This window comes from Protopterus annectens, chromosome 16.part0 (genome assembly GCF_019279795.1).
Source record: "Protopterus annectens isolate FY-2018-M chromosome 16.part0, PAN1.0, whole genome shotgun sequence".
NCBI classification, from domain to species: domain Eukaryota; kingdom Metazoa; phylum Chordata; order Ceratodontiformes; family Protopteridae; genus Protopterus; species Protopterus annectens.
Window position 1 is genome coordinate 22,935,091 of NC_056750.1, and position 21,652 is coordinate 22,956,742.

Here is a 21,652-nt window from a genome sequence, read left to right on the forward strand (position 1 = left end):
GAAATCACACCTGGTACCCTGTCAACAAATTATATTCCTGGGAGCAAGCTTGAAAACAACTTCCCAGATGGCTTTCCTCACGCCAGAGAAACAAATTAATTTGACAACTTACTTCAAACTAATGGCCACAAAAACCCTGCTATCTGCAAGGCAAATACTGCAAGCCTTGGGGTTCATGGCCTCCTGCATTCTACTAATTCTATATGCAAGACTGCATATGAGGAAACTACAATGATATCTAAAAAGCCTATGGTGTCAACATTCTCAGGATCTAGAAGCAATGATTCCTATCATACCTTGCCTGTGGTTAGAGCTCCTTTGGTGGGCAGAGGCCTGCCACCAAAACAAGGGACTACCATTGACTCTACCCCCTGCTGCCCAAACCCTAACAACAGACGCATCAGACTGTGCATGGGGGGCTGACCTGGCAGTAAAGTGCATTCAGGGCAGATGGAACCCAAATCAAATGCACCTGCATATCAATCAAAAAGAAATGTTAGCTGTACAGAATGCTCTGACAGCCTTCAAGGACCACATTCTTCCAGGACAATTAATGGTAAAGACGGACAACACCACTGTTATGTGGTACATAAACAAGCGGGGGGGGGGCACCCATTCTTACCCCCTCTGCAGACTAGCCATGGCTCTGTGGAACACAGCCTTGAGCTACCAAGTGCATCTATAGGCTCAATTCCTGCCAGGAAAACTCAATACACTGGCAGACGAACTAAGCAGAAATCTCATGGGCCCACACGAGTGGAAACTGGAACCAAAGACTTTCAACATGTTGACAAACAAATGGGGGAGCCCAGATATAGACCAGTTTGCCTCCCCCACCCAGAACTACCAATTGGACAAATTCTGCACAAGGACTCCCCACAAACAAGCTTGGAAAGTGGATGCTCTGTCCTTCAGCTGGAAAAACCTATCAGTCGATGCCTTTCCTCCTCTGCCTCTCCTAAACCAAGGTACTACTAAAGATCAAAAAGGACAAACCAAGGACGATACTGATTGCACCAGACTGGCCACGCCAACACTGGTACCCCCCTTGTGCAGTATGTCGCTGCTGGCTCCATAGCACCTGCCTCAGACCCCTACCCTGTTGTCACAACAGGAGAACCAGATTCTGCACCCTCAGCTTCAAACCCTGAACCTGGCAGCCTGGCTAATTAGCTAATCTCTCCGCTACCATCCGTCAGTAAACAAGTGTTGGATGTCATTATGGAGGCAAGGAGGCCCAGTACTAGAAAATCCTGGAACCAAATTCAAGGGATGGGTACAGCAGCGCCCAATTTACCTCAGATTCTTCAATGCTTAACTTTGATGCTTCACAAAGGCCTTTCTTTTTCCTCCATTAAAATTCATGGCTCAGCCATTTCAGCTCATTATAACACAGAACCACCCCTCTTCTCTCACCCACTGCTCATGCAGTTCCTCAGAGGGGCCAAAAACTTAAGACCACCCAGGAGAGCCCCAACTCCAGCCTGGAACCTCAACTTTGTATTGGAAAAACTCACTCTTCCTCCTTTTGAGCCAGCTGCAAGTGCAGATTTAAAATTCTTTCCTTGGAAAACAGCCTTCCTTTTAGCAATCACTTTAGCAAGAAGGGTATCTGAATTACAGGCTCTTATGGCAGTGGAGCCTTTCATCATCTTTCATGCTGACAGGGTTTCCCTCAAGACCAGTCCCTCCTTCATGCCCAAGGTGGTATCCAGTGTGGCTGTTAATCAATCCATTCATTTGCCAACCTTCTTTTCTAATCCACAGAACAAAGGGGAATGGATACTGCACTCCTGAGATGTGCACAGACAACTTAGATTCTACTTGGACAGGACTAAACCTCAAAGGAAATCTGAACAACTGCTGGTGGCATTTGCTGCAGGGCAGAGGGGAATGCTATTTCAAAGCAAACCATTTCTAAATGGATAGGCCATTGCATTCATTTCTGCTATAAGCACCATGGAAAACTTACCCCACAGGGGATAAGACCACATTCAACCAGGGCTGCATCTACCTCTACAGCCTTTCTCAGAGGTGTACCTACCAGGGACATCCTAGAAGCTGCTACCAGGAGTTCTGTACATACTTTCACCAAGCATTACCATTTACCAATTTTCTCTAAATCCAGAGCTGGCTTTGCCACTGCAGTCTTGCAGGGCCTTATAGCTGGTCCTAATGCTGTTTAAATCCTCCTGCCATCTTTAGTTTTGGGCATCTACCCAAATGTGATGACTGCAACAGTGAAACACGAAGAACATAGTACAGTTGTGTACACTTACCATAAATGTAGATGTGCGAGTGTATTTACTGTTGCAGTCCTAGTTACTCTCCCTCCAGCCCCCTGTATTTTATATATATATATATATATATATATATATATATATATATATATATATATATATATATATATATATATATATATAATTTATATTTAATTGCTTCCCATTAGGGGGCACCTGACATTTGGGACAAGAGAAACTGATGTATTGGCATCAGCTGCATGGAAGAAGAGACAGCAACCGACGCAGGACCCAAGACTTTGATAATCAGGATGACTGAGGGCTACTGCAAGCAGATAACCCAAATGTAATGACTGCAACAGTGAATACACTTGAACATCTACATTTATGCTAAGTGTACACAACTGTACTGTCTTGATACCATTAGGGAACTGTTGACACAGAGAGGGGATATTGACAGCAGTCAGATTGATATGGTTTGCTGCTTGTTTGCTTTGGTTTTAAACAATAATGTTTTTTTGTATGGTGACTGCTTATATGCACAAAAATGGGGGGGGTAGCCATGGACACCCCCTGTGCAAATTCATATGCAAATGCAGTAATGAACTCATGGGAGGAATAATTTGTGCTTGACAATAACAGTATATACAGACCACACATTAGATTTTACCGTCATTTTCTGGACAATGTTTTTATCTTGTGGGGAGGGGGCCAAGAAGTATTACATAGTTTTCTTCACTACATTAACCATACCACTGAATTTTTGAGGTATACTTTGCCCACGTCACAGAAAGAGTTGGATTTTTTTGATGTACGATTATTGGTTAACCAAATGGGTCAGATAGATACCAAGTTATTCCGAGAAGGATGTTGGAAAAATAGTTACTTGTCCTTTGATAGTATGCACCCCAGGCATATATATCCTAATGTAGTAAGAGGCCAATACATGAGAGCCTCTAGGCTATGCACACAAGAGGAAGCATTTCATGATAACATTGATGCATTGAGTCAAATTTTTTTGAAAAGGGGCTATAAGAAGGACCTTCTGATACAGCATAAGGAGAAGGTTGTCAGGGATAGAAAACCACTGTTGCCCCATATTTCTCTAGACGTGCTTCTAGTGTGCATAAGGATATGAGCCTCGTCAGTAAACTCAGATTTGGTTTGAAGTACACAAATGATGTAAGCTCTGTATGTAATATTATATGAAAAAACTGGGGAATACTCACAAGTGACAACAAGACAACTGAAATAGTTGGGAACAATCCCTCATTTATGTATAAAAACTGTTTAAACTTGAAAAGATTACTGTACACAGGGAATTGTAATACTAGGTCAAGTAACTTGCTATCTGCCAGACTTGGTGCATACAGTTGCAGGCATTGCAGAGCCTGTACATATATTTCACATGAACAAGTGTTTAAACATCCACAGATGAAATATATTTTTAGTCCCAGATTCTATGCAGATTGTAGTACAGCAGATGTGATTTATTTAGTGACATGCAAGTCCTGTACAGGATTCTATGTTGGTAAGACCAACAAGAGATTAAAAGATAGAATTTTTAGTCATTCTTATGAGATTAGGACTTGCAATATTAACAATGTACTTGCTAAACATATTACAGAAAATGTTGGACATTGAGTTTGTTTTTAGAGTCCTACAAATAGTGCATGTGGGTCACCGGCGTGGGGGGTTGATCTCACTAACTATACTGAAACAGTAGAACTTAAGTGGATCCTGAGGCTACAGGCTGATACACATCCTGGTATTAATGCTTGTGTCCCTTTAAAACCTGCACTGAAAGGGAGGAAACTGACTTAATGAAGTGATGACTTAACACAGCTGATTGAACATCGAACTGTTTTTAAACTGAGCTGTGATTTTGTGTTTTTATCATCTGAAGAAGCATTGGTTTTACATTGTGAACGCTTATCTGGTCCATTTTTACAAATAAATACTTTTACTGTGCGAAGCTGTGGTGTTCCTGCCAATTTTTATGCTTTAGATTTTTGGTGTTTATTTGGCAGTTACCGTTACCAGTGGCTAGGACCTGGTTCTTGTGTTTTGTCTTGGTGGATAGAGTACTGGAGAAGGTAGTAGCGAATTAAAAAAATACACCAGAATAAGTTAACTAAATCCCTTATCACTGCTTCTATGGTGGTCTTTCAAGCAGTGGAATCTCTGCTTTTCTGGTGTCTTCCACACAACAGACTATAATTTTGCTTGCAGCAATTCTGAGTGTATATACGCCTGTACAGAATGACAGAGTTGAGGGTCACCTGCTTTAAAATGACCCTAGACTTGTCATTTTGCATGCCTTCTTCTGGGGAACTCCTTTCTGGTATTCTATGTAGGTCTTGTCCAGAAGAGATGGCAGGTGCTGACCACTGCTGACAATCTTTATGATGCCCTTGGGAATTGACTCCTCTGTAAAAGTCTGCTTTCCTGCTGTTATTAAAACAAACATAATTATAGTTGCATTTTCAGTGAAATATATCCGGTCACATTACATACATATTTATAAATCTTGATTGTAACTGAGTTAATTGTGTTATTACAGTGCTTTCTCTCTGAATGAGTCCTGGTCCTTTGGTCATTTAGGGCCAAGTTGCTGAATGTCCAGCCTAATTTCCTGATGTTCTTCGTGTTTCACTGTTACAGTCATCACATTTGGGTTATCTGCCTGCAGGTAGCCCTCAGCTGGCCTGAATACCAGAGTCTTGGGATTTCTGCGTCGGATGCTGTCGCTTCTTCCATGACATCAGGTCAGGGGTATAACGCATGCCGCCGACGCCATTACATCAGTCTTTCTTGCCATGCGGTGCCCAAAGCAGAAGCAGTTCACAAGTGCCGGTCGGCCGACTCCTGAAATTTTCATTTCGAGTTTCAGACCTGAAGTCTTCTAAAAGATAAGTACCTGTTAGGGATCCTTTTTTCTTGCACTAACCGATGTCAGAAAAAATTAATAATTGTCTTGCCTGTGGAGTGCAAATACCTCATAGAGATTTTCATTCTTACTGCGTCACCTGTTTAGGCCCAGACCACGACGTCCCTTGCTGTCAGTTTTGTGCTTTGTTACATGCCTGAACTATCCGTCGTTGGGGAATTTTTGTAGCTAAATAATTTCGCTCTCGATCTCCGTACTCTGAAATGGCGTCGGTAAGCCATCCAACTACTGATCTCCCAAAAAAAAGTAAGGATAAAGACAGAGGCAGACCCCAGAGGTTCAAAACTGCTGACAATGCTACCATTAAGCTAGTCGCTAGTCTGCCGGTATTCAGTGAGGTGCTTTCGCAGCCTCTGATACCCGCTTCTACAGATTAGCAGGCCTCTACTGAGACACATTTGGAGTCCATTATGCCGTGAGATGCTTCTTCGACTATGGAACCTGCGGATGTCTGTACCTTGGATGGGTTTGGAGCCGCTGTGCAGGCACCGGCTTCTGAGGGTGTATTCAGGCCTACCGATTTTCATATTAAACTGACGAGTCCTGGTCCTTTGATCATTTATGGACAAGTTGCTGAATGTCCAGCCTAATTTCCTCTTTTGTATACAGTGGGAAATTTATTCATAGAGTGACTTTTTGTTGCTATATAACATGGCTGATGTTATTGTGCTTCACCCTAAAAAGTCTGTAGTAATGAGACACTAGTTTCAATGGAAGAAATAAGGGCTTGTTTGTTTAATCCACTCACAGTTTATTGTTTTTATGAAACAATATTTCTTTCTGTCTTAGTAGTGCTGTCATTATTTACCAAGCTTTCTTATTGCAAATTCACACTTTTTCTTATACCCTTCTCTGTAGTCTCCATTTTTATTACTGCTGTTTTGTATACCTTTTGTGATGATCTGAGGTATAGGACAGCTATGCCGTCAGAAGTAGGGCAGTGGATGTGTAACATTTACCAGCACAGCTAGATGGAATTTTGTAAAGAATTACAGGTCATTTATATATCAAACTGATTTGTACAGGTGCTTGTTTTGAAAAATGCATTTGTAAAGCTGCTTGTGTTAAAAATGTACCAACAGTGTGCTCTGCTCGGCAGAAAAAGAAATATACATGCATTATTGTAACTGTTTTAATGTATATATGTAACAGATTATATTGGAAGTGAAGAAGTTAATCTCAATCCACCTGACTTTGGAAAATAGTAAGAAATTAAATTATTTAATTTAGGCCATAAAGATTGTATCTTACAGTTCTCAATGCAGCCAGAGACAAAAAGTCTGTACTAAAACGCTTCCTGCATTGTCATTGGGGTGAACTAATTGCTACTATGGAAGGGTGGAAGTTTAAAATTATTTTATGACTTCCAGGAGCAGCAGCAGATCTTAGTAAGGCTGTGTGTGTGTGTGTGTGTGTGTGTGTGTGTGTGTGTGTGTGTGTGTGTGTGTGTGTGTGTGTGTGTTTACACACATATGTGCTAAATCCTGACTGCCAAGGGGGAGGTGGCATGGGACTCGGATCTGAGGTGACCACATGTATGTGATGTCATTCTGTAATCCATCATTAAAAATGATATTTTAATACTAGGTGTGACTGAAGTGTCATTGCACTCTGTTATTGGAACCTGACAAAGAAGGATCTCTCCCCTACTTCATCTTGCCTTGCACTAGTAAGTGAGCAGGGAATAATAATTCTTTAGATCAGTTAGTAAAATATAGGAAGATTAGTTAAGTATTGATTTTCTGTAACTTTGTGAACCTGTCCACCTGTGTTGTTTTATATTTCCTGTGATTGAAACTATGGTGTTTATTGTAAATAGGTGTTTAATATTTTCACATTTTCATTGTGGCTTGTCCTTTACAGAATATTTTAACCTTTGAGAGTACTCCTATCTATTTGGCGACACTGTGGCCACTCCTGGAAGTTTTACTGCACTGGCCAAACACTGTAATTTGTATTAATATTAATTTCCCTCAATATAATTGGGTACCCTTGTAAGAGTCTTAGAGTAGCTGGCTTTGGAGTGTGTGGTGGCAGTGTAACTACCTTATAGTCTGGGCAGAAGGGAGCACAGGTAGTAAATCTGTCCCAGGGTTTCCTGTGTGTGTGTGTGTGTGTGTGTGTGTGTGTGTGTGTGTGTGTGTGTGTGTGTATGTGCGCGTGTGAAAATCAAATGTGTCTCAGCTACTTGGAGCAGGGATACGAAGCACTGGTTTCACAGAGAAGGTGCTGGAGGACTTGGCGTGGACACTCAGAATAAACCCTTCAGCTGTGCCAGTGGAGAGTCTTATAGTTATCTGGAGAGAGGGGAAAACCCAGACCCTGGACTGTGTGTGTGTGTTCCCTGTGTCCTCTTAATGGAAATTGTCAACCATGGTGTCCCAGGCTGACAGATTCTGGATCCCCCTGGAATGACACCAGAAGATTAGCCAATTGTTCAAGTCAATCATTTTTTTTTTTTTTTGTTTATATTGTGACATCATCCTTGGTAAAGGTAGACTACTGCTTAGGGCTAGGGTCATACCACCCTGGGACACACAATCTGAGAGTTCAGTCATGTCTCTCTTCATATAGTCCAGATTGGCACATCTTAAGTCATTCACCCCAACATTTATTATTTATTTATTTATTTTACATTTGTTGACCGTGAAAGTCCGACTGGACACATGTCCATTTACAGCAGAAGCCCAAGGAAAAAAGCTCCATTTTACATACAGTGCAGTAACATACAAACAATACAGTAGTATGTTGTGTCTTTTGGCTTTTTCTGGGTAGGGGTTGCCACAGCGGAACTCCGGTCCGCTAATGATTGGCAGTAGATTTTACGTGCCGAGTTGCCGGCCCTGACGCACAACCTTCAATGAAGGTACGCTCATTCATGCATGTCGCCACACAGAAGACGCTCTAGCTGAGAATCAAACAGGACAATGTCTTACTGTGAGGCGACACTGCTACCACAGCACCACCACCGCAGTTTACAAACAATACAGTAGTATACAAAGCAAATATAGAAGGATTAATAAGAATCTACAGTACTAGGTGATTATACTTCCTAGGACATTTTTACATAGTTTAGTATTAACTATGGATTCATTTCTTAGAAATTCAGTAACTTTATAAAGCTGTAATGCTTTCAAAAGGTAGCATTAAAAATTCGAAACTTGATGAGAAGAGTAGTTTTTAGTATCTTTGTCTTTACCCAGGGGTGTTACAGGAGCATAGCCATTTGTTAGAAAGATCGGTTATGAGGAGTTTTTTTAATTGAGTAGTGGAGGTATTGGATGTGAAGGTGGCTGGTAGAGAGTTCCAGAGTTGGGAGATGCAGTAGCTATAGAGAGATTTCCCTGCTTAGTTTTTGTAATTGGTGACCTCAAGAAGGTTAAGGGTATTAGATCTCAAAATTCTTTTTGTGATGTAAGGTTGTATAAGATGTTGGAGGGCTGGGACATTGTCTGGGTGGTGGTATAACTTATGTGTGGGTGGTGGTATAACTTATGTGCTACCAACAGTTGATTGAGTTGCAATAGTTGAGGGAATTCTAACCAGTTTAGTTTTTTAAGGGCTATACAGTGATGTATTCTATATGTAGATTCAGTGGCAAATCTAGCTATCTTGTTGTAACAGGATTCTAGCCTGTTAAGATCAGATTTACGAAGGTTGGTTAGTACTGGGGAAGCATAGAGAAGGGTAGTTAATAGATATGTCCTGGCTACTGTGATTCTAGATTGTTTAGAGAGTTGTTACGATAGAGCAGACCTAGATTTGTATGTACTTTCTTGATGGTTTGGGCAGTGTGGATGTCAAATCGTAAGGTTATCAATTTCAATGCCTAAAAGTTTGGTGTGGGTAGTTGGGGAAGTTACAGTTTTGTTGTTAGAGGTGATTGAGAAATTGACAGCTAGGTGGGCGGTTTTATGGGAAGAAAAAAGTAGTAGTTTAGTTTTATTAGGGTTGAGAATAAGCTGATGGTTAGAGAACTAGGTTTCTGCTAGTGAGAAAGCATTTTGTGTTGGTGAGTGAAGGAGGTCTGGAGTGGTGGCTGCACATATGATAGTGATGTCATCAGCATACTGAATAACAGTGGCCCTGGGGGTGGAGGATGGGAGTTGATTGGTGAATAGAGTGAAGAGTAATGGACCTAGGATAGACCCTTGAGGTACTCCTAAGGACACTGGTAGTAGGGGGTGATAGTTGGTTTTGCCATTTTACTGCCTGATGCCGACCTGACTGATGGCTCTTAAATCATGCGCTGGAGGAGGTATTGAGGTTAAGGGTAGAGAGTAAGTTGAGGAGTCTACTGTTGTTGACCATGCCGAAAGCTTTTGATAAATCTAAAAATATGGCTGAGACAAGTTGTCCTTGATTTCTATAATAACTAATGGTATTGACAAAATAAATAAGTGTAGTGGATGTACTGTGGAAGGGTCTGAAGCCGTGCTGGTTTTTGGATATCAGTTTGTTTTTCAAGGAGGTAATTCATAAGTTAAGTGTGTATGACCCTCTCTAGGATTTTGGATAAGGGTGGTAAGATAGCAATGGGGCGATAGTTATTGAGTTCAAAGGAGTTGCCTCCTTTGTGTAGTGGGATTATATGGGAAGTTTTCCATACAGAGTCATAACGTACTTGTTATTGAGCAACTTCAGTACATGTGATATTTGATGAATCCTGGCACCTGACCTTTTTTTTGCCCTGCCTGGTGAGAGGAACATCTGTGTGTCTCACTATGGAATTACATATGACCAGAACATTAGGTTTAGAGATGTTCTGCCTTAGGACCATGTTTTCTGAAGCACAGTTGTATGTGCTGTTATGTGTAGTGATTTCTGTTTGCATAGCAGTCTGCACTTTGTTTACATTTGGGAGATCTCTGATCTTTTGGTAGACTTCTAGTGAGTACCTCTGTGTATGTGGGTTTATGTGTTGTGTCTTTATATTTGGGAGGTGAATAGTGTTTGGTATCTGGTTTGGTGTTACGTGAGAGAAATGATTCCAGTTTCATAGTGTACTTGCATCTCTTACATAGGGTATTTGTTTGCTGTGGGAGTAAGTGGTTGTTAGTATACATGAGGAAATTACTACATTGCCTCAGTATTCCCAAGTCAGTCAGACTGGCTGAAGTGACATCACAAGTTCCTTTATAGTACTTAACATTTATATTACATACCAAACTTTTCCTCATACTTCACTAGTCCTTACTTTTAGTATCACTTTACATGCATTAAACGGTTTACCTTTGAAAGGTTGAAAATCAACCTGCTGAACAACCCTTTGTGCGAACCAGAATGACGAAAACCGTCATTCCAAACTGCACCAATGTTCAAAAATCAGCAAATCGAAAACCAGATTCGCTGATTTTCGAACTACAATTACGAATACAGATCATAATGCAGGGGGGCAAGCCCCCCTGCACCCCCTTACTTTATTATTCTAACTTCAAGGTCACACTACAGTGGAGAAAGGGTCCACTTCCCGATCCCCGCTGTAGTGCACTTCGCACCCACAATGCCGAATCTGCAATGAGCGAATGTCAATGTGCAGTTGCACATTGCACATTCGCTGCATTTCTATTCCGGCATCTGAAAACTTGAAAACATACTTCTGCACAATTGTCTTTCGACAATGTGCGTTTCAAGTTTTCAAAGGTAAACCGCATTAAACACCTTGTTCTGGTTTAGCATTTTCATGTGATTAAACTTAATCTTTTTTTGGGGGGGGAGATCATTAATTAATTTATAGTAAAGGCAGCCATGAAATACAAGCATTATCTAAAAAGTTATATTGTGTGTGTATAACAGGTAAGAAGCAACTGAACATGTTTTTTAAAAGTATGAAAGAATAAAAATATTCTGGACAGGAATGGGAGGTACATGGAATATTGAAAAATGGATATACAAATGGTTTTATATGTTTTTTTTTTAAGGAGATGAAATAGATAAGTAAGTTATAGTGAATAAATAGTTGTTTGCATGTGTGATGATTGGGGAGAGATGGACGAAGGCTGCGAGCCTAGTCAAATAGAATTTAATACATAATTCTATTGTTTGTATAAATAAATGCAAAATACAGGCTTGTGTTTTTAAATGAAAGAAAAACACTGTAAAATGTGAACTTCAAGATTGTTACAACATTGCTGTAAAGAAAAAAACTAAGTCAAGCCTTTCAAATTTGTCTTTTGAAATTGAAATGATTTTATGACATTCTTTGATCTTTAAAGTTAGTTCCGGTCAGGCTGGCTGAAGACATTCTTCCTATTGTCTTAACTTAAGGAGTAATTGTTAGAGTGTACATGTGGAAGGTGCTTTATTGCTTTGGTTTCTTCTAGAGTGTATATGTGAAATGCTTTTTATTGTTGTATTCTCCTGTGCAGGTGTTAGCTTGCTAAATAATGTAAATGGAGTTTCTATTAGCCTGGGAACTCAGAGCAGGTGTCAAGATGATGCAGTATGAATACTGGGAAAACCTAAGTGTCAAAAATGATGTAATCTGGGGAGGACCCAGAGACATGTTTGTTAGTAATGTTTAAATACTATTTCTCACGAGACCAAAAAAGGCATTTTTGATCTTGATATCCAACTTACCAGCACTCTGCGTATGCTCACATGTAAGTTTTTAGCACTGTGATTTCTTGTAGGAATAGTTAAAGCTAGTAAAGATTAATTAGGTATTTTTCTTTGAAATCAGACCTGTCGTACTGTATTATTTTAAGTTTCTGTGTGATCTTAGATATCTCTATGTTGTAGTAGTTTTGTCTTGTGTTTTAATTATTTATTATTAAATATTTTAAAACCTTCTACCTGTGACTGGTTTGTGTAGAGATAAGCTCTAGAGTACATTGCATATTTATATAGAGTTTATTGTAATAGGCCACTCTAATAAGCCTTAGACTGTATAGTCACATTACCATTGGATAATAATATTGCACAGTAATAATTGGGCACCCTTTTAAGGGCCTTTTAGTAGCTGATAATATTAACTGGGTGGTGGTAGTAATTACTACCATATAGTCTTGGTAAAGGGGCACAGCTGGAGAATCTGTGTCAGCCTTTCCCAGGAGAGTCTGTGAAGTTGTATAAATACTTATCTCAGTGTGTGTGTGTGTGTGTGTTGTGTCAGCTACTTGGCAGGGACATGAAGCACTGGTTGGACAGAGAGGGTACTGGAGATTCTAGCTTGCCCAATTAGGCTGAGACCTGGACTCTATAGCTGTGCCAGTGGGGAGTCTTATTGGGGACCTGGTGAGCAAGGGAGCAGCCAGCCCCAGACTGACTGTGATGTCTGTGCTGTGACAGAAACCTGGTTCAAGGCTCCTGAGAGCACCCCAGCACTAACAGGTTTCACCTCATATCATGCGTTCCGGCCCCAAAATCCGGACAACACCAAGAAAGGAGGGGGGGTGTCCATATTCATAAAGGACACCCACACCTCAAGGTTGCTGGCAACGCACGATGCATCGGAGACCATCCAGGTGCAATTAACCATAGGCAAGACTGCTCTGCAATTTGTAGCATGTTACAGGCCACCCTCTCAAACTCAGGAACCTCACATGGCCTTCCTGAAAACATTGGAGGGATAAATGTATCTCCAAACACCATCATACTAGGTGACTTCAACTACCCTAATATAGACTGGGAACACTACTCAAGCCCGAACACTCTAACCCAAAGATTCCTGGAGTTCATAAACTCAAATGCCATGGAACAACTAGTCACCATCCCCACAAGAGGTGAAAACATACTTGATCTCATCATCACGAACATGGGATCAAAATGTTCAACACCGGAAGTATACCCCTCACTGGTGAGATCAGATCATAAACTAATCTCGCTGGAGGTCCTCATCCCGCCCCACCTGAAACAAAAAAGACCACAGTGAAAAACTTCTCAAAGCCGATTTCACACTTCTAAAAACTAGTGTGGTCTCCTTTAAGGCCCCTGAGCCAGTGGTAAACATTACTCAAACCGCTGAATCACTTACAAATGCCTTCTACCAGCACCTACAGGACTGCATGGATCAGGCAATCCCAAACAAAACTAAGACTCTCTGTACCAAAGGCAAGCATCCAGTCTGGTGGACCCCAGCCATAAACAAGCTCTACAACAAAAGGAGGAAGCTACTACAAGATAGAGCAAAATCCTTGAAAGGTAAGACACCTTTGATCATTATAAGTAAAAACTAAGAGCTCTCATAAAATCATCCAAGGCAAATTTTGAGAGAAAAATCGCCAAGGACTCTAAAGACAATCATAAGGCCTTCTTTAGCTATGTTAGAAACCTAGGAGGAAACTCCCAGATATGCTCAGAATTAGTTCAAAATGATGTGAAAATTACTGAACCTACACACATTGCTAACATACTGGCTGACAGGTTCAGTGCAAACTTCTCCCCTCCCCCAAAGGAGAGATATCTATTCCAGAGGATTGTAGCCCCCCAAACATCTCCAACGCCCAAGTGAGAACTGCCCTCACTAAGGCAAAAAACACAGCATCCATGGGACCGGATGGTGTCCCCGGCTGTGTGCTTCATGAACTCAACGAGGAATTAAACCCACAGTTAGGACAGCTGTTTAATCTTAGCCTCACCTCAGGATACGTACCCAAGGAGTGGTGCACGGCGACTGTGGTCCCACTTCATGAGGGCGGTGCCTCCACAGACCCTGGAAATTACCACCCCATTAGCTTGACAAGCCTTATCTGCAAAGCCATGGAGAGGATCATAATGGAACTCATAAATAAAGACATAGGGAACTTGCAGACTTTGGATCCAACCCAGTTTGGCTTTGTCAAAGGCAGATCCTGCCTCTTAAACTTGGTTGACTTTTTCGAGACAGTCACCAAGGCCATTGATGAGGGAAAGGCAGTCCATACAGCCTACATCGACCTGGCAAAGGCCTTCAACACAATACCCCACTCAGGTATCATCGAAAAACTCATCAGCTTGAATGTAAACCCATACATCACAAGATGGGTTGCAAACTGGCTAAGCGACAGAACCCACAGGGTCAGAGTTGCTGGAGCCATGTCAGACTCAAAGCCTGTCACAAGTGGTGTCCCACAGGGCTCAGTCCTGGGTCCACTCTTGTTCGGCATCTACTTTTCTGAAGTACAAGCAAACACAGGAGGGTTATGGCTGACAAAGTTTGCAGATGACTGCAAACTGGGCCATAGTCGAAAACACATCTGACACAGATATCCTCCAGAAGGGCCTCACAGAAACGGATAACTGGTGCCAGAGCCATGGCCTGAAGTTAAACACCAAAAAATGCATAGTCATACCCTTCGGGAAAAACAAGGTTACCCCTAGCTACCATATAGATGGCAATCCACTGAGCACAGAAAAGTCATCAGGGATCTGGGGACCCAAGTTGACAGTAGCCTTCGCTTGACACTCATGTTGCTAAAGTAGTTAGGAAAACCTTCTATATCGCCCACCTGATCATGAAGGGATTCACATCTAGATCAAGGGAGGTCATCGTCCCCTGTACTCATCACTCATTAGACCTATGATTGAGTACAATGCCCCGTTCGAATGTATCTGACCAGACACCTGATGCAGCTTGAAAGGCCCCAAAGTTCCTCACCAAAAAGATAAAGGGTCTCAAAATATGTCTTATGCTGCCCGACTGAAAGAACTCCAGCTCTATTCAGTCTCATACCGCTTGCTCAGAGGTGACCTGTGCCTGACATATAAGGCCATGTCAAACCCAGATTTGATGAATATGCTTCACCTCAAAAATCTAGATCCCTCAGAACCACAAGGGCGGAGACTTAAACCTTGACACGGTTATAAATAGAACGTGCTGGAGGGACAGATTCATCACCCAGAGACTCCCTATGCTGTGGAACAAAATCCCGGTACATGTGAGGCAGAGCACCTCGCTGGCCTTGTTCAAGAGGAATCTTGACCAATGGATGGGAGATCGCAGATATACCCCAGGGATTACTTCAGTGTCACTGCTTGACAGAGGCACAGAAAAATGATAGGCATAGTTTTTATTCAAACTAAAGGGGTGGCGAAAGCCACATAACTATGGGCTAGGCTTATAAATGCCCTTGGGCAGATAGCCTAGTATGAACATATGAACCTATGAACCTATCTCTGTGTGCACTTAAGGGAAATTGTACTTTACTGTGTGTATTAGTTATCCTTTCCTCTCCTCTTCTAGGAAATGACCTCCCTGGTGTTAGTGGTGAGGATTGAGGCTCCTTGATTGCTGGGCCAGGGCACGGTCGTCACAAGTGGTGGCAGTAGTGAGATCTACTTCACATACTAAGTGGCTTGTAGTGGTGTGGGGTAGAGCAAATTCCTGTAACTTATGTACAGTGATCTCTAAAAGTGTTTTGTACTGTAGAACAACCACGCAGTTTATACTCAGAGTTCAGATCACAATTGTTTTATTTCTTTTGTTAGCTTAGTGTTAGTTAGGGTGAGCAGGCAGCATGTCAGCAGAGGAGTATGGAAAGCTGACAAGGAGCCAGCTGGCAGAGATGTGCCAGACTAGGGGACTGGTGCATGAAAACCTGACTAAAGCAGACCTGATTGCAGCCTTGGCTACAGCTGCATCAGAAAACAGCAGCCTGGAGGACAATCAGACTGACAGTGGAGATACAATATCCTCAGAGAATGGACAGCTCAACCTTTCTGCAGTGGACTTAAAAATTCAACTGGAGCTAAAGAGACTTGAGTTGGAGGCCAGGCGTATGGAACTAGAAACAGCCGAGAAAATGAGGAGTCTACAAGCTGAGGAAAATGAACGACAGAGGAGGCATGAGAGGGAAATGCTGACTCTTTGCCAGAGTCATGGAAGTAATGGGGAAGGGAGTAACCGGACCCCAGAAGCACAAAAGATCAGTAAATTTCTTCCACAGTTTAAAGAGGGGGATAATTTTGATAGCTTCATTGATATGTTTGAGCGGGTATGTAAACAGTATGAAGTTGACCAAAGGCTCTGGGTACGGTTCCTAACCCCCTTACGCCATGGTAAAGATGTAACTTCTTTAGCAAAAATGCATGACACTGACTGTTTTGATTACACTGCTGTAAGAAGACATTTGTTAGACTGTTTTAAGCTAACACCTGAAATGTATAGGAAAAAGTTTTGTGAGCATAGTCGCAAGGCAGATTAAAATGTATGTGAATATGTTGTTGAACTGAGCACTTATTTTCATAGTTGGGTGAGTGGATGTCAGGTCACCACTTTTGAAGGGCTGGCAGACCTTTTGGTAAGGGAGCAAGCCCTTAACACTTTGCCTGAGGACATGAGGATCTGGTTAGCTGATAGACATTGTGCTATTTCAGAGGAGTTGGGGAAGAAGGGAGATCTATACCTAGCCAGCAGGGCAGCCCTACACAGGAAAGGGACTCCCAGTACTGCTCATGGGACTAAAGGAACCCATGGTGGGCAGCACATACTGCCCCAACAGAATCTGACAGTAGCAGGGGACAGTAGCAGGTGAAGCCACTAGTCCAGGTACATGTCCAGGAGCTAGGGTTAAATCTTTTGAATGCAACCAGTGGGGCCATGTGGCATACAGATGTCCACAGAGGCAAAGTGGGGAACCAAAGGTGAGGGAGCCAGTAAGTGGGAAAGACAAAATGCCAACCGTAGGTTGTCTTGGGACATCAAGGGTACCAAACTACCTCCAGAGGTTATATCCTATTGTAGTGAATGACAAAGAGGCCATTGCTAAAAGAGACACAGCCTCTGATATAACCATTGTAAAGCCTGCACTGGTTACAGAGGAGCTCTACTTGCCTGGGCAGTCTGCTCCAGTCAGGGCTTTAGGAGGGATCCCATTCCAAATACCTTTGGCTAGGGTTCACCTTGACTGGGCGGGTGGAAAAGGAAGCCAGCAAGTAGGTGTGTTTGAGGATATACCTGCAGATGTCCTGATAGGGAATGGTTTTCATAGTGCAGTACACTGCGCTTGCGCAGTTACATGCAGTCAGGCTTGGAGACCAGCATGTAAGTCTGGTAGCCTGGGGGAGACCCAGACAGACTGCACACTTGCAGCCAAAACTGCTGAGGTGGTTACTTCAGGGAGGGAGCTGCTCTGTAGCAGTGAGACTGAAGGTGAGCCACAGCTGCTTGTGGGTACTGATGGTCCCTTGGACAGAGTGACTGCAAAGGTAGAGGTGAGTAGTAGTACCCAGGCTGACAGTGAGGCACCGCTGTCAGAGGATGCCAGACTTCCTGTGGAAGGGGAGCTGGGAAGGGTTATAAGGAGAGACTTGAGACAGGCTCAGCTCTCAGACCCTACCTTGCAAGGCCTGAGGCAGGTAGCTAGGGAGGCACCTGATTCTCAAGGGAAGGGGGAATCTGTATACTGGAACAAAGGGTTACTGTACAGAGAGTGAACCTCTGAGGGAGGGCTAGAAGGTGAGAGAGTACAGCAGTTGGTAGTGCCTAGAGCTTACGGTCTGGCGCTTCTAGCCATAGACCATGATATTCCTTTTGCAGGTCATATGGGCATAACACGTACAAAGAGGCGTATTATGCAGAACGTCTATTGGCCTGGAATTTCCAGAGATGTAACAAGGTACTGCAGGACCTGTGAGCAGTGCCAAAAGGTAGGCAAGGCAGGAGACAAGGTGAGAGCTCCTTTGATGCCTTTGCCTGTGATTGAGGAGCCATTTCAGAGGGTAGCTATGGATATTGTGGATCCTCTGAGTACCCCAAGTTCCACAGGGAAAAAGTATATCCTAGTGATTGTAGATTATGCTACACGATACCCTGATGCAGTGGCTTTGTCCTCCATTGAGGCCGAGAAGGTGGCAAATGCTTTGCTAGAGATTTTCAGCAGGGTAGGTTTCCCAAAGGAAATACTGTCTGACAGAGGTGCCAGTTTTATGTCAGACCTGCTGGCTTGTCTGTGGAAGTCTTGTGAGGTGAAGCACATGAGGACCACCCCCTATCATCTGCAGACTAATGGTCTTGTTGAGAGGTTAAATTCTACAATTAAGTCCATGCTACGGGCATTTGCAGATCAGTTTGAGGGAGTGGGACAAATGTATGCCCCATCTGTTGTTTGCTTACAGAGAGGTTCCCCAGGAATCCACAGGTTTTTCACCCTTTGAGTTGCTGTATGGGCATAGGGTGAGGGGACCTCTAGATTTAATTTGAGATGAGTGGGAAGCTGAGTGTGAGTCTCACAAGGAGTCTGTTGTGGCATACGTCCTAACCCTCAGGACAAGGCTCAGGGGAACTCATGGGCTTGGCCCAGGAGAACCTGGCAGAAGCCCAACAACAGAAAAAGGTGTGGTATGACAGGAATGCTTCAGCTAGAGACTATGCTGTAGGGCAGCAGGTGATGGTTCTCATTCCTGTCAGACACAACAGGTTGCAGGCAGCTTGGGAGGGACCCTACACTGTGGTAAGAAAGGAAAGTGATGTTAACTACATGGTAGAAGTGCTAGGCAGATGGCAGGACCACAAATTGTACCATGTTAACATGATGAAACTTTACCATGATAGGGAGGCCCTTGTGCTGAGCATCTGCAGTGGATTGCAGGAGGAGTCTAAGAGAGATCTTGTGATTGATCTCCTCAGTGAGGCTTGGGCTGACACCTCGGTGGAAGGGGTAGCAATGTCCCAGCAGCTATCTCCTACCCAGGTTCAAGAAATCCGAAGCAGTGTTGCAGGAGTTTGGGGGCATGTTCACCGGGAAACCAGGGAGCACCCACATGGTGCAGCACCAGGTGGATACAGGACCCCAAAGGCCTATCAGGCAGGCTCCTTATAGGGTGTCTGAGAGAGTCAAACAGACTCTGAAGGAAGAGGTACAGGATATGTTGGAACTAGGGGTGATTCAAGAGTCCAACAGTCCCTGGGCCTCACCAGTGGTGTTGGTGCCAAAGAAAGATGGCAGCACCAGGTTCTGTGTGGATTACAGGAAATTAAATAGTCACACAGAGGCAGATGCTTACCCCATGCCTAGGACAGATGAGGCCCTAGAGCAGCTGGGTGGGGCTAAGTATCTTACAACCATTGATCTTACCAAGGGTTACTGGCAGGTGCCCTTGACTCCCAGTACTAGAGAGAAGTCAGCCTTTGTGACTCCTTTTGGCATGTATGAGTTCACAAAGATGCCCTTTGGGATGAAGAATGCCCCAGCGACTTTCCAGAGGCTGGTAGATCATATCTTAGCAGGAGCAGGAAGGTTTGCCCTTGCTTACATGGATGATATTGCTATCTACAGCCATTCCTGGTAAGAGCACCTTCAGCATGTCAGGTAGGTACTGGGCAGACTACACAGGGCAGGGTTGACCATTAAGCTGAGCAAATGTCAGGTGGGTATGGTAGAGATTTCCTACCTAGGACATAGAGTGGGGAGTGGTAAGATAAGGCCAGAACCTGCCAAAGTGGAAGCTATTCAGGCATGGCCTGCACCTGGTACCAAAAAGCAGGTGAGGGCATTCTTAGGGACAGCAGGGTACTACAGAAAGTTTGTTCCCAGTTATAGTACGATAGTAGATTTCAAAACGCTACCTATTTCTGTCTGAGTCACTCCTTCTCTGTGTTACTCCTTTCAGTAATGGGCCTCTTTACAGTCCCTATCCTTTTCTTTCATTTTTCAAGAGGTGGAGGGAGAATTACTTGCGATTATGCAATGACAGGCCATTACCATTCAAAAACAAGCATGCTGACTGCTCAGCCCAACTAGCGTGCCTGTTGTAAATCGAGTATATAACAATGGAAAAAATCCAGTTGCCCGGACTTTGTTCTGTTCATATATGCTATGGAAATTCTACTTTTCTTTAATTTTTTTTTTTAAATTACACTTAAAAAAACAGAGACTTCAAAAGAATGAGACAGATGGAACAAAGAAAAATGCAAGGATAATCAGGAACGTTATGCAAAACTAGAGAAACATACCTGGTTATCCTTATATTTTCTCTGTCCTGTCTGTCCCGTACATTTGAAGTCTGCCAATTTCATTTTTTTTTTTTTTTTTTTTTTTAATTAAAAACAAAACAAAAAAAGCAACAGAGGTCTTCCTTTCTCCATTGCTTCCTTTACACAGCAATGATGTACAGTGTAATTGTGAGAACATAAGTCCCATACTCATGTGCAATACATCAAGAAAGCCTCAGGATACCAGGGAAAAATGTGGAAGAGCAGCAAAGCGCCATTATACAAGAACATTATTTAAGAAAAATAAGTAACTTTTTTCTTAAATAATGTCATTGTATAATAGCAATTACCCACAACTGGGTGTATTGCTGATTTACCCATGGCTGGCTTTGTTTGGTCACACTTAAATGTGACCAGTAACACCAATTATCAAAAAAAATGGCCAACTAGGATAAAATAGACATTTGGACATTTGATCAAAACAAAATTCACTGCTACCAAAGGGGGAGGAGGACAGTGAGAGACATCATTAGAGTTATTGATAAAACTCATGGCATTCAGACTGTAGTGTATCACAGTCTCAGCCTGTGCCGCATCGCATGAGTGTGATGGCGAGGAAGGGCAGTACATTTAGGCAGCAGTTGCAGGACCTATTAGATAAAGCAGGTTAACTTGAGCTTCTGTTGATAACGGGATGTGAATACTCATATTGGAACAAGCAGAACAGGATATGAGCACTGCTTTGGCCCACATGAGAGGGGCAGGAGGAGTAATGAAGGAAAAGTCACTCTAGAATTCTGTCTGTCAAATGGCTTGATTGTGGCCAGCACATGGTTCATGCAGGGAGAGAGAGTGTCAAAAGAGCACATGCAAGAATGTTCAGCAATAATTCAATTCAAGTAGACTTCCTCCAAGTAAAGAAAGGGCATTGGGGTAGAATCAACAATTGCAAAGTCACCCCTAGTGAAACATTCATCCCTCAGCATAAAGCACTGGTGTCCTCAGTCAGCTGCATGCAGTGGTCAGGGAAGGCTCTAAGGTTAATAGAGATTTAGTTGAGCTCCTGGAAGTTAACTGAATCAGAAGCACTAGAGTTCAGTGAAATACTCAGAGATGTGATACCTCAGGAAGAGGAGGAAATAGTTGGAGTTGAAAAAAGAATGGCTGCATCTCAAAACAGCATGTAGAACACACATGCCATCAAACGAGTTGTGGAAATAAGGTACATAAGGAAAGCTGATCATGGAATGCAGAAGTCCAGAAGATATCAGTACAAAAAGGAGTGTAGGAAAAGTATGCGAGAGAGAAGACAGACCAGGCTAGGAAGGAATATGGGTTAGCTAACACAGAGGCTAAGTGATCAGTTACAGTAGCAGAGAACAAAACATCAGAGGCACTCTGTGAGCGTCTGGAAAATGATTCAGTAAATGTCATATATAAAAACAGAAAGGTAAAGAAGATAGTAATTATACACTGTTCATAAGGGATGCCAGCAGCAATCCGCTCACCAATTCATAGGACATCAAAGGCAGATGGAACGGGTTCTTCCAGCAGCTTCTGAATGAAGAAAGCTCCACAAAAGTTGTATGACCCCTGCAATGAAAGTTAAAG

At 42.8% G+C, this 21,652-nt stretch overlaps 1 protein-coding gene across 1 annotated transcript in view; it reads left to right on the plus strand.

Moving 5' to 3' along the window:
• The window catches only part of DDX31 (DEAD-box helicase 31), a 2,738,529-nt gene that overhangs the window by 1,987,007 nt on the left and 729,870 nt on the right, over positions 1-21,652 (plus strand). The gene's annotated exons all lie outside the window — the stretch shown is intronic.